The following is a 12,054-nucleotide window of genomic DNA, read 5'->3' as shown; positions in this document are numbered from 1 at the left end:
CTGGCCACGCTGCGTCTACGTGAGCTCGAGCACAGCAGCAACTCCCTGCGCAAGCGCAGCAGCCTGTGGGACAGTCACCCTGGAAACTGGGGGCGTGGCTACGTGCGCACCTAAAGGCGGAACAGTGGGCAAACAGCATGGTCCTCCGGGGTAGCCTCTGCCCCTTACCCCAACAGTATCCCCTCGGCTAGCGGCCCTCCTGGTGGCCCCTGACCTGTCACTTGTACACGTGCCAAAGCCAAATCCCCTTCGCCTTTCTGCTCAGCCCAGGCTCCTCTACATTAGAGGCTCTAATCCACCCCCAGCCACAAACAGCAGGCCCACCAGAGAAAAGTTAGGACTTACCCTGGGGGCAGGATGAAGAGAAACTGAGGCAGGCTCCCCCTACCAAGTAGACAAAGGGACCCAGTGCTTTCAGTTGCTGGGGCTCAAACAGTTTTTTAACTTTCATAATTGATACAGCAAGCCCTGATGTGCTGGGCACAGGTACTGCACGAATCTTCTGGTGGGAAAGGCTTCACCACCAGAAGTTCCCTAGAAGTGAGGGGGCCACTGCTGCCTGTAGCCGGGCCCCACCCCACTCTGCCTCTTCCCCTGAAGCCCCTCACTGCTCACTCCCCTGCCCAGCCCCCCACTTCTAGGGAGCATTGTTTCTGGCACTCCAAAAGCAGTAAACTAGCATGTCTCCACAAGGAGGTGATCTGCACAGCATCCATGGCATTTGTCCTCCTGCATGGCTAGTCCTTTTGGGGGAGGCCTCCCACAGCCTCTTATACACACCACCTATGGCACTGGGGCTATGAACTGCCAAGCCTGGAAGCAGCAGGGCTCAGCCCTGGCACAAATTAAGCACTGGAGGTACCTACCTACCATGGAAAGATGTGCTCTGGCTCACATCACCCAAAGCTCCTTATATCCAATGTGTTGAGTTTATGGTAACATTAACTATGGGCTTTATAGAGGACCATGTTGCATGAGTATTTGTATAACCCTCACTCAGTTCTCACAGTCCTGTCCCCCATGCATGCCTCTTTCCCAGCACCAATGAGATCACTGCGAATAGAATGGGATAGAGCTCACATGGTAATTTAATATTTTGGCAGGATTGAAAAATTTTGTATTTGAAATTTTTCAATCAGAAAACCCCCAAAAATGCTTTGACAAAAAACAAACATTTTAGATAAAGAAGAACAAGAGTACTTGTGGCACCTTCGAGACTAAAATTTATTTGAGCATAAGCTTTCGTGGGCTACAGCCCACTTCATCGGATGCATAGAATGGAACATATAAGTGAGGAGATATATATACATACAGAGAACATGAAAAGGTGGGAGTTGCCCACTCTAACAGGCTAATTAATTAAGATGAGCTATTATCAGCAGGAGGAAAAAAAGTTTGCAGTGATAATCAAGATAGCCCATTTGAGACAGTTTGACAAGAAGGTGTGAGGATATTTAACATGGGGAAATAGATTCAATGTCAAACTGTCTCAAATGGGCCATCTTGATTATCACTACAAACTTTTTTTCCTCCTGCTGATAATCCTCCTCCTCCTGCTCATCTTAATTAATTAGCCTCTTAGAGTGGGCAACTCCCACCTTTTCATGTTCTCTGTATGTATATATATCTCCTCACTTATATGTTCCATTCTGTGCATCCGATGAAGTGAGCTGTAGCCCACGAAAGCTTGTGCTCAAATATTTTTGTTAGTCTCTAAGGTGCCACAAGTACTCCTTTTTTTTGCGGATACAGACTAACACGGCTGCTACTCTGAAACCTGTCATTAGATAAAGATAGAAACTTTCACACAAAAAATGTAGTCAAAAACCATTTTTCATTTTAAAAACAAGTTCTGAGACGCTTTTGGCCACCACTTGTTGGAAGCATTCACTGGGAGTAATTAAATCTTTGGTATAGGCAGAGTCCTGACAAATGCATTGGAGGCAATTATATTCTAAACCAGGGGTTCTCAAACTTCATTGCACCGCAAATCCCTTCTGACAACAAAAAATACTACAGGACCCCAGGAGGGGGGACCGAAACCTAAGCCTGACCAAGCCCCACCATCCCAGGGGGTGAGGGCCAAAGCTGAAGCCCACGGGAGTCAGCCCCAGACAGGGGGCCTGTAATCTTAGCCCCGGCACCCAGGGCTGAAGCCCTTGGGCTTGGGACCCGGGCCCCAGCAATTTTAAGTCAGCCCTGGTGACCCCATTAAAATGGTGGAATTTTTTTGGAGTTTACTGGAAGAGGGTCATCCCTCACCATCAAACCTGATAGTATTCAAAAAAAGTTCTCAAACTAAGGAAATGAGAAATCCCTTCAGTCAAAATTAAATTCAAAATATTAAAATAAGCAAAACACAAGGAGAAAAAATATCACAAAAAGTTTTTTTATAGGACAATAAAAAGTTTACATATTTAAATGTAAGGAAAACAAAAGTTTGGACCTAAGTAGGAGATAAAGACTAACAGAAATGATCTACTGGCAAGACAGAAGGGGAAGAAGAGGAGAAAGGGATGAAGAGGAGAAAATCATCAATAATATGTGATCAATTCCACAAAATTGAAGAAAGTGATTGGTATGTCTAGCCAATAAGACCATAAGAATGGCCATATTGGGTCAGACCAATGGTCCATCTATCCCCTTATCCTATCTTCTGACTGTGGCCAATGACAGGTGTTTCAGTGGGAATGAACAGAACAGGTAATCATGAAGTGATCCATCCCATCATCCACTTCCAGGTTTTGGCAAACAGGTAGAGACACTCAGAGCATCCCTGATGTTGCATCCTTATCCATCCTGGCTAATAGCCATTGATGGATCTACAGCTTGGGGACTTCCATAGGCCAATTGATAATTGTTTATATACTAAGTTTCTCTCTGTTTAAGTTCAATAACAATTTTTATAAGATTTTTTTATAAAAAGAATGGATAAAAAAGGAAAACATGCCCCTATAGTGATTGAGCTCCTTGAGCCTATAGATACCTACATGCAGAACAAAAATTGATAATTGTCTCTTCAGTGTGGCAGACAAAGGTATAACAAGATCCAGTGGCTGGAAATTGAAGCTAGACAAAGTCAGATTAGAAATAAAACAAGTTTTTAACAGTGAGGATAATTAACAATTAGAACAAAATGCCAGTGGTTGTGCTAGATTCTGCATCACTGGCATTTTTAAAATCAAGATTCAGTGTTTTTCCTAAAAGATATGCTCTAGTTCAAACAGAAATGAATTCAGGGAAGTCCTATGGCCTGTGTTAATGCAGGCAGGCAGACTAGATGATTACAGTGGTCCCTCTGGCCTAGTGGCCTTATAATGTTAGGACAGCATGAGAGCAGGTCACTGGAGACAGTGATGCAGTGCAGATCTAAAAGATTTTCCCCTAGGCCTAAATAAGTATCTAAGCGACAATTATTCCCGTTATTAATTTTAAGGTCTGAATACCACCATATTTTGAATTGTACACCACTTTACAGAGAGTAATCCACATGGCCTAAAACCACAATTGGTATTTAAAAAAAAACAGTTCAGAGTTTAGTAATTTCAAGCCCCTGGAAAGATGTCTGCTTACACACAATGAGTTAAGACTCTGCCTCCCAGCTGTGTGGGTAGTAGACAGAGCAGTGATGGGAAGTCATCTTGTTTTTAGTGGGACCCATTTCTTAAAAATAAGCCTTCCCACTTTTCTGTCTAGGTAGCTTTCTAGTGAAATAATTCCTACCACTAGCAGGAAACATTGGAATGATACACATGCATCTATGTAAAGATCAGTTCAAACACCATTATCCAAACGGTTCATAATATCTGACATGACTCCAGCCTCTATTGATTCATTGTTTGAAAACTACACTGAAGGCACTGAAATTCTTACCAAGAATTAAAAAGAAAAAGGCCCATCTTTCCCCACTGTTTATTTACACCTTTAGTGATCTTAGTTGATTTCCTCTTCATTATTGTTACAGTAAGATATCAGAGACTGTGCTGTAGGTACAGGTTATAATAATTGTAATTACCAAACAGAGAGAGTTCATAGACAGATATAGGCTGGTTCAGAACTTTCCCAAAAATTCAAAGTATTTTGTACCAGATTTTCTATTCAGCCCCCCACTCCCAATTTGCTGACAATTAGCCTCCAAACAGATCCCATGAGAGCAGCTTTTATCAGCCAGGGGGGCCCAGATCTCAACTGTCATTTCCAACTATCATGGAACCTTCTTATTCCAGGAATCTGTTCCTGTCCCTCAGAGGCATCACTTTAAAAATTCTTCTTCCTGTTTGGATAGCATTAGAGGAACAGAATCACTCAGCATGTAACCCAGTAGTTTCTTCTGCCTTCATGGCTCCAGCACTGCCACTATTGGCAGCCACTAAAGCTGTAATTACAGCAAAATATTGGTTTAGACCACATAATTGCTTCAAGTTGGACTCTTGCCTTAGGCAGGCACTCATTGTCGTCTATCAATGGCTGCCTGAGGCAGAAAAAAAAGGAGCAGCCACATCCAGGTACATCTTGAATGGAGCAATTAATTATTATAGCTCTTGGTAAAGAGGTGTCACAAAAAATATCATTGCTGGAACCTTGCTTGTAAAGACCAAACAAAGAATACGCATGGAGCTGTAACTACCCTTTCGCTTTGAGTTCGAGCCCATCCAGAGCAAGGCTGGGGCATAGTGGCTTCACTATTTTTGTGTGGTGCCCATAGGCAGCTAGTCACTGTTGAAACTGCCAGTCTAGTCAGCCTTTTATATAGATACCTGTCTGTTAGGATCTGGACAAGGCTTCCCTCTCTCTCCAAAAAATAAACCTAACTTCCAATGAGTGACTGATCAAACATCTGCTTGCAGCGACTTCTGACCACAATGAGGCTGAGTCAAATTTGAACTGGTTAGCTAGAGTTTAGATTCCATGTCATACTGCGTTATTTTTGTGCTATTCTGTAAGCCAGATTCAGTGACTTTTCTTGTTATGGATGGTTGGCTTCCTCAGGAAGGGCTTTAGTTTTGTATCATTGACTGTAATACGTTTGAGATTTTTAGCAGAGAGATGGGAAACTTCAACCCCTGACCCAATTCAATTAAATGTTCAAAATAATCTGTGTCATTACATATAAAGAAAACATGATTTCAATGATTGCTGAAGTCTCATCATCCTGGCCAATTCAAGCATTCCTTACCTCATGAGAGAAGACGGATGCTTAGGTACCCAAGAGATAGGCAGCTTAGAAAGTATTAGAGAAAGAATCCCTGTACATGCAGTAGAAGCAGCTGATTGAGTTAGGCTGGTCCAAAGTCTGACTGCATGGATATAATTGAGCAGAACTCGGCTCACTACTTTCTGTCAGCCAATCACAATGTTAGCAATAGAAGAAAAGCTTGGTCGTTTTTATGTTAAAATTTATCTATAAAGAAAAGTTGTCCTTTTTGTCCAGATCCTGACAGACAGGTGCTTATATAAAAAGTTGATTAGACTGGCAGTCTCAATAGTGACTAGCTGACCATGGGTACCTCATAAAATTGTAATGCCATGGTGCCTCAACCTTGTTCTGGAGGGGGCTTTTCCTAGCAAAGAAAATGTTCTATCAAGAGGTTTCCTGAAGTTTCACTTTGTTAGTTTCTAGAACAAACTTATCAAGCTGATTTAAAGCAAATAATCACTGCAGTTATTTTGTAAAGGTCAGTAGTTAAGTTCTGTTATTTTGTCTATATAAAGCAACATGCCAAGTTACCAGTACAACCATTAATAGAAACCAAAGGATTTGTAAGAAATAGAACCACTCTTTTCCCCACCTCCACTAGTTCATAGAAGATTAGGGTTGGAAGAGACCTCAGGAGGTCATCTAGTCCAACCCCCTGCTCAAAACAGGACCAACCCCAACTAAATCATCCCAGCCAGGGCTTTGTCAAGCCAGGTCTTAAAAACCTCTACAGATGGAGATTCCACCACCTCCCTAAGTAACCCATTCCAGTGCTTCACCACCCTCCTAGCTGAAATAGTTTTTCCTAATATCCAATCTAGACCTCCCCCACTGCAACTTGAGACCATTGCTCCTTGTTCTGTCATCTGCCACCACTGAGAATAGCCTAGCTCCATCTTCTTTGGAACCCTGCTTCAGGTAGTTGAAGGCTGCTATCAAATCCCCCCTCACTCTTTTCTTCAGACTAAATAAGCCCAGTTCCCTCAGCCTCTCTTCATAAGTCATGTACCCAGCCCCCTAATCATTTTTGTTGCCCTCCACTGGATTTGCTCCAATTTGTCCACATCCTTTATGTAGTGGGGGGCCCAAAACTGGACACAACACTCCAGATTTTGCCTCACCAGTGCTGAATAGAGTGGAATAATCACTTCCCCCAATTACTGCAGAGTCAATCGCTTCCTCAATTATATCCAGACAGTCTAGGGTAGGTTGATCAATGATTTCTTTGGCTTGCCAGTCTGTGATGTATCATTCATGGAGATAAGCATTTTTCACAACTTAATGTTGGAAAGCTTTTAAAACATGTGATCTTACCCTAACAGCAACATCCACATGGGAAAGCTAATCATATCCTTGATTATCACAAACACCACAATGTATCTCCCAAATGTTTTTTGGTTCACACATTGCCATTAAACAAGAGACTGCATAGGGTCCTCAGATATTTCCTACCCCAGTGTTTTCATCATATTGAATCATCCAGTGAAGCAGCCTAACATGCAAATGTTCCCTCCTCCACAATGCAATTAACAGCCTCCTCTTAACAGCAGGGCCTATACTGCTTTCACTCTTCATCCATTTTCTCTTTTTTAATTCATCAGTTAATCAACAGCCAACTAGTCACCTACAGACAGCAATGTCTCTCAGACATATTTTACATTCTCTTTCCTCTCTATTAAATCAATTTTAAAAGAAACAGACCCAAGAAGCTTGTTCTCTTGCTTTCAGTAGTTCAACTGAATGAGACTAATCATGAGATAAAGAAAAGCATGTGTCCAGATATTTGCAGGACAAGGGCTTTTGGCTCAGACTTAGTAATCAGGTCCTGTGCTACAAAGGTCCTTAGGCACCTAAAACCAGGATTTAGGAATCACTGCAATCCACAGAACTCCCACCAAACACTTTTGGCATCTAAACTTGCTCATTGTCCACATTTTCAGGATAAAGGTTCACTCAGTACCCCAGTTTCTGCCTCTGGGCAGATGCACTGTTGTGCCTTTTAGCATCTGGATGCTTATCTCCCAGTTAAGTCCCAAAACAATCCACAAACTAAGGGAAGATGTGTGGTCACTCACCTATCTCACATGCAAGGTCTGCTCTGGTAGGTGGGGTAAAAGGCCACTAACTCTAGCCACTAAAGAGCACATGGAGCCCACCTTATAACACAGTGGTTGAACACTCACTTGGGATGTGAGACCCTAGTTCAATTCCTCCCTTTCTGCCTAATGGGGAGAAAGAAGTTGAACAGATGTCTCCCATCTCTCAAGAGAGTGTTCTAACCACAGAGCACTGAGATAGTCTGATGTGGTGACTCTCTCTTGTTGATTTTCTTCCACTGTGGATCCTCAGCAACTGACATTTGGGTGTTCAGAGCCAGAAGACAAACAGGGCTAAGAACAAGGCAAGCACAAGTGTGGCTACTAGCATAAACATCAAATAACCAGCAAGTTGCTGCTACTGGGCTTAAGAACATGCCTGCTGGTTCCCCTCAACCAATCAGGCAGGTTAGTCAATCAGGTGGTTCTGCTGTAGCTCATCTGGGCTCATTAGTTTGCCAGGAGACTCAGCTAGCTAGTCTCAGGCTCAGCTGCAGGTCTTTATTCCTGAGAGGATAAATAATAAGCCATTTAATCTGGGACATTGGGCCCTGGGTCTCCTGCCCCCCAGGTGAGTGCTCTAACCACTAGGTTACAAAGTTATTCTCACTTTCTCTTGCTTAGCCCAATGACTATTTAAGTATTTATCCACAGTGAAACAGTCAGTGGGCTAGAAAAAAAGAGCAAGAGAATGACCCTGTAGCCTGGTGGTGAGGGCACCAACATAGGAGACCTAGTGCCCCTGCTTGAGTTACTCTTTCAGTATTTATCCATAGTGGATACAAAAGAGATTGAAGGAGTCCTCCACATCAGATCATCCCATAATTCAGTAGTTAGCACATCCTCCTGATAGTTCAAATCCTTTCTCCCCATCAGGCAGGGGGATTAACAATAGGGGAATTGAATTTTGCTACATCCCAGGTGAGTGCTCAATTCATTGGACTAACAATAGCTAGCTGATGGCACCACCACCATCACTTCCTCATCCAGCTGTTTTGTGTGGGCCAAGGTAGTACCTAATTCTTTCCTACAAGGAAGGGCATGCACAAGGGAGGGCAAGCAGGGCACCCTCCCTCCCCCCAGTAATCATTGGGGGCCCAGAACTTCTCTGACCCTGGGGCTGTAGAGGCAGAGAAGATTGAGCTCTTGCCCGGGGCCAGGGCAGGGAGGGAAGATTGATCTTGGGGTGGGGCCAGGGCTAAGTGGAGGGAAGATCAAGCTCCTCCTAGGGTCAGGGGGAAGGAGGGGCAGCAAGCTTCTGTGCCCCCTCCCCCAAGAGGGGTCAGATTTAAATTCCTGCACATGCCCCTGCCTGTAAGAAATGCCTTAGGCACTTCAGCCACCTGACTACAGGAGATGGGTTCCCATTTGTGGATTGCTAAATAGAAATAGGCACATCTCTGCAGCCATGATTTAGGCACCTATCTCTAAGAGAGGTGTGGGGTTTAGACCACATCAGTATCTTCCCTTGGCTTGTTTAGGCAGCTCCCTGCCTACTGTGCTGGTTTTTATAGATTGCATTCTAAGGTGCCTACACCGCCCCATTCATTTCATAGAAGCCTAGGTGGCTAAATCAGGCTTTGTGGCTTGCAGTATTGTTTCTGTAATTTTCTAGGCACCTAAAAGTCAGGTGCTGAGTCTGTGATGCTGAGTGTTGCAACACCTAAGTCCCTTTATGGATCCAGGCCTCAATGACTTGCATCTCAGCTACTGAGAGATCACCTATGTTCATAGACACTGCTTACAACCTGCTGCTTTGCTCCTTCTGTTAATTTCTGGAGCAGCAGCAAGGTATTCTCAGAGAAAAGTCTAAACCTCTGGAACTCACTTCCTCTGAAGGCCTGCCAAAGCTCAGATATAGCAAGCTTCAGAAATCTGTGTGAAATGTATTTGTTTAAACAAGCCTTTACTTAGCTGATGGGATTACCACTAGCACATGGAATGAGGAGTTTAATGTAATACATAGGTTAGGCAGGCCATTCATCAAGTTTGAAACTGGACAGTCCTCTTTTGGGGTGGTTTGTCCCCCATCAGGTATTGAGAGAAAACTGGACATGGATATGTCTGGTATTGGATGGGGGATGCCATTTTGAAGAGTGTGCCACTCTGCGGGCATGACCTCGCATACACCATGTGTGTTAGGTCACATTGGCAGGGTGGGTCATGCTGACAGGGCAAGCCCAGGTCAGTCCCTAAAGTACTGGAATGTCTGGAATTCTGGGAATGCATGAGTGGCCACCCTAATGTAGGTGCAGCCCCATAGCTGGTATAAATTGTTGTAGCTACATCATTGCAGCTCTCTATAACAGTTTATACCAGCTGAGGATCTGCCCCATAACATTTACAAATAATAAATACATGCCAAAGCGATTGCCACCATTTATCATCTTAAATGAATTATATGATGAGAATGGCTGCATGATTTTGAAAACCAGCTACCTGGCTATTGTGGTGCAGAAAATAATTTTCCAGGCTATGCAAATTTCATATCTCAGTGCAGACATGGTAAATATATATATATATATTTTAACAGCAGGATGGACATTTTCCTTACAGATTATACTTCAATCCTTTATCTTGTTAAGGAAAGATTTGTTTGTTTTGTTTTCTCAATTAATCCAATTTGCCTAGTGGATTGATATGTTGAGGGTTTGCTCTGTTTCAGAAAGCACACAAGTAACAACAGTCAAGCATAATTAAATGTAACGTAATTGTACATCACTCTAGTAACAAGTGTGCTGTTTTCCCTAAGTATCTCATTTGTTGTTTTTATGACCTGTGCTCTCTAATTAAATGTCTGGAATCCCTTATTATAGTATCTTAATTACTGACAAATTAAATAAGTGTCTGTTAATATTCTTTGTAAATCACATTTATTGTTATACAGTTATAAAGATACTCTTCATGCTAAATGGAGATCTCAGCCCAGAACTGATGTTTTCCACTACTGGAGAAGAATCCCTTTGCTGGTTCAATTATAAATGCATGAAAAAGATTCTCTTTAATTATATTGACATCTTACTTGACAAAGTTCACTTTCTAATCATAGTTGTGCGCTTGCAATTTCAAACATAAAGTTGAGTGCTTTGAAACTATACAGATCTGTCAATCTCCTTGCCCCCTCCCCACACAGACAAGGGGCATGAGGTAATATCTTTTGTTGGACCAATTTCTGTCGGTAGGAGAGACAAGTTTTCCAGCTTCCACAGAGCTCTTCTTCAGGTCTGGGAAATGTACTCAGAGTGTTACAGCTAAATACAAGGTGGAACAGATTGTTTAGCAGAGGTAGTTAAACACATATTTCAAGGGACCACTTCCCCTTGAACGGTCCCTTGAACTATGTGTTAAGCAGTTACCTTAAACACTCTGTTTCATCTTGTAATTAGCTGTGACACTCTTGTAATTAGCTGTGTACAGAGTACATTTCCCAGACCTGAAGTGGAGCTCTGTGGAGCCTCAAAAGCTTCTCTCTCTCACCAGCAGAAGTTGGAGAAAAGACATTACCTCACCCACCTTGTCTCTCTAATATCCTGGGACCAACACTGCAAACCACATGTATATTGATATTCACACATTTGTCTTTATTAAGGGCATAGGGAGGATTCAGATCCTTAACCTTACTCATTAAAATAGTTTTCTCACATTTCAGACACAAAAAAAGATAAAACTTAAAAAAATACTACTGGGTTCTATAAAAATAGATCAAAACACAGCACTAGCATTGTTGTTGCCTGTTACGTCTTTGTTTTGGGGGAATCTAGTGAATTGGTTCTCTGATTTAATGAATTGTTAGTAGAAAATCAATAAATCACTACAAGAAAGCACCACTAATGCACAGAGTTAAGAAAAATAAGAGCAAATGTACAGTGAACTGTCAAACACAGACTCCACAGTGAGAGAGGCTTCTGAAGCAGTCTTTGTGGAACTACACTTCCCAGAGCTCCCTGTGGGGAAAGGCATTCTGAAAAATGTAGTGCAGATTAATAGACAAGCTGCATTTCCTTTAACATCCTGTGCGTCAGCGTGTGACTTTTACAAAGCGCTTCCTGCTGTCCGAGGTAGCATTCCTTCTGCACTGACTACAGTAAGTACCAGAAATGTGTGGACTTGAATTGACTAACACCCACCTACTCAGGGCATACAACATAAACAGGATTGACAGGGTAGCAGATCTGAATGTGCATAAGCCCTGAGAGCTCCTGAATTCATTATTGTTAAATACAAACCATGCTTCTTGTGGCTCCAAAGAATTAAGGAGTTAAAGTCTTCCCATCTCCTGATTTTGCATTTTATTATTATAAGAACGAGTTATTGCCCTCTGCAGTCAGATTCTGAACCCTCTCCCAGCTGTCCATTCTAGAGCAAAGTACAGAGTTTTCTATTAACTCCTACACTGATCTGCACTTAAACTTTATGCTGTGTTTGGGATTTTCACAGACTAGATCAGAGGTGGGCGAACAACAGCCCGCAGGCCCATCCTGCCCGGCCCTTGAGCTCCTGGCCAGGGAGGCTAGGCCCCGGCCCCTCCCCTGCTGTCCCTCCTCCCCCACAGCCTCAGCTCGCTGTGCTGCCAGTGCTCTGGGCGGCGGGGCTGCGAGTTCCTGCCAGGCAGCGCGGCTGAGAGAGCCACCGGCCTGCCCCGCTGCTCTAGTCTAGACTGCACCGTAGCGTGGCTGGCTCTGGCTGGGCGGCGCGGCTGCCTGTCCTGGTACTCTGAGCGGCGGGGGGGGGGGGGGGGGGGGGGGGGGGGGGGGGGGGGGG

General features: G+C 43.5%; 1 protein-coding gene across 2 annotated transcripts in view; it reads left to right on the top strand.

Annotated features, from left to right (window-relative positions):
* The first annotated feature begins 11,338 nt into the window (after positions 1-11,338).
* The window catches only part of NUDT13 (nudix hydrolase 13), an 18,540-nt gene continuing 17,824 nt past the window's right edge, over positions 11,339-12,054 (top strand). For both annotated transcript variants that reach the window (XM_024201895.2, XM_024201894.2), the window contains exon 1: positions 11,339-11,377. The gene's annotated coding sequence lies outside the window, so the exon portion shown is untranslated. The remainder of the gene's footprint in view (positions 11,378-12,054) is intronic.

The sequence above is a fragment of the Terrapene carolina genome, unplaced genomic scaffold (assembly GCF_002925995.2).
Source record: "Terrapene carolina triunguis isolate 2854851 unplaced genomic scaffold, T_m_triunguis-2.0 Scaffold95, whole genome shotgun sequence".
In the NCBI taxonomy this organism is placed as follows: Eukaryota; Metazoa; Chordata; order Testudines; family Emydidae; genus Terrapene; species Terrapene triunguis.
The sequence above is the reverse complement of the archived record's forward strand: the minus strand, read 5'-3'. Positions and strand labels throughout refer to the sequence as shown.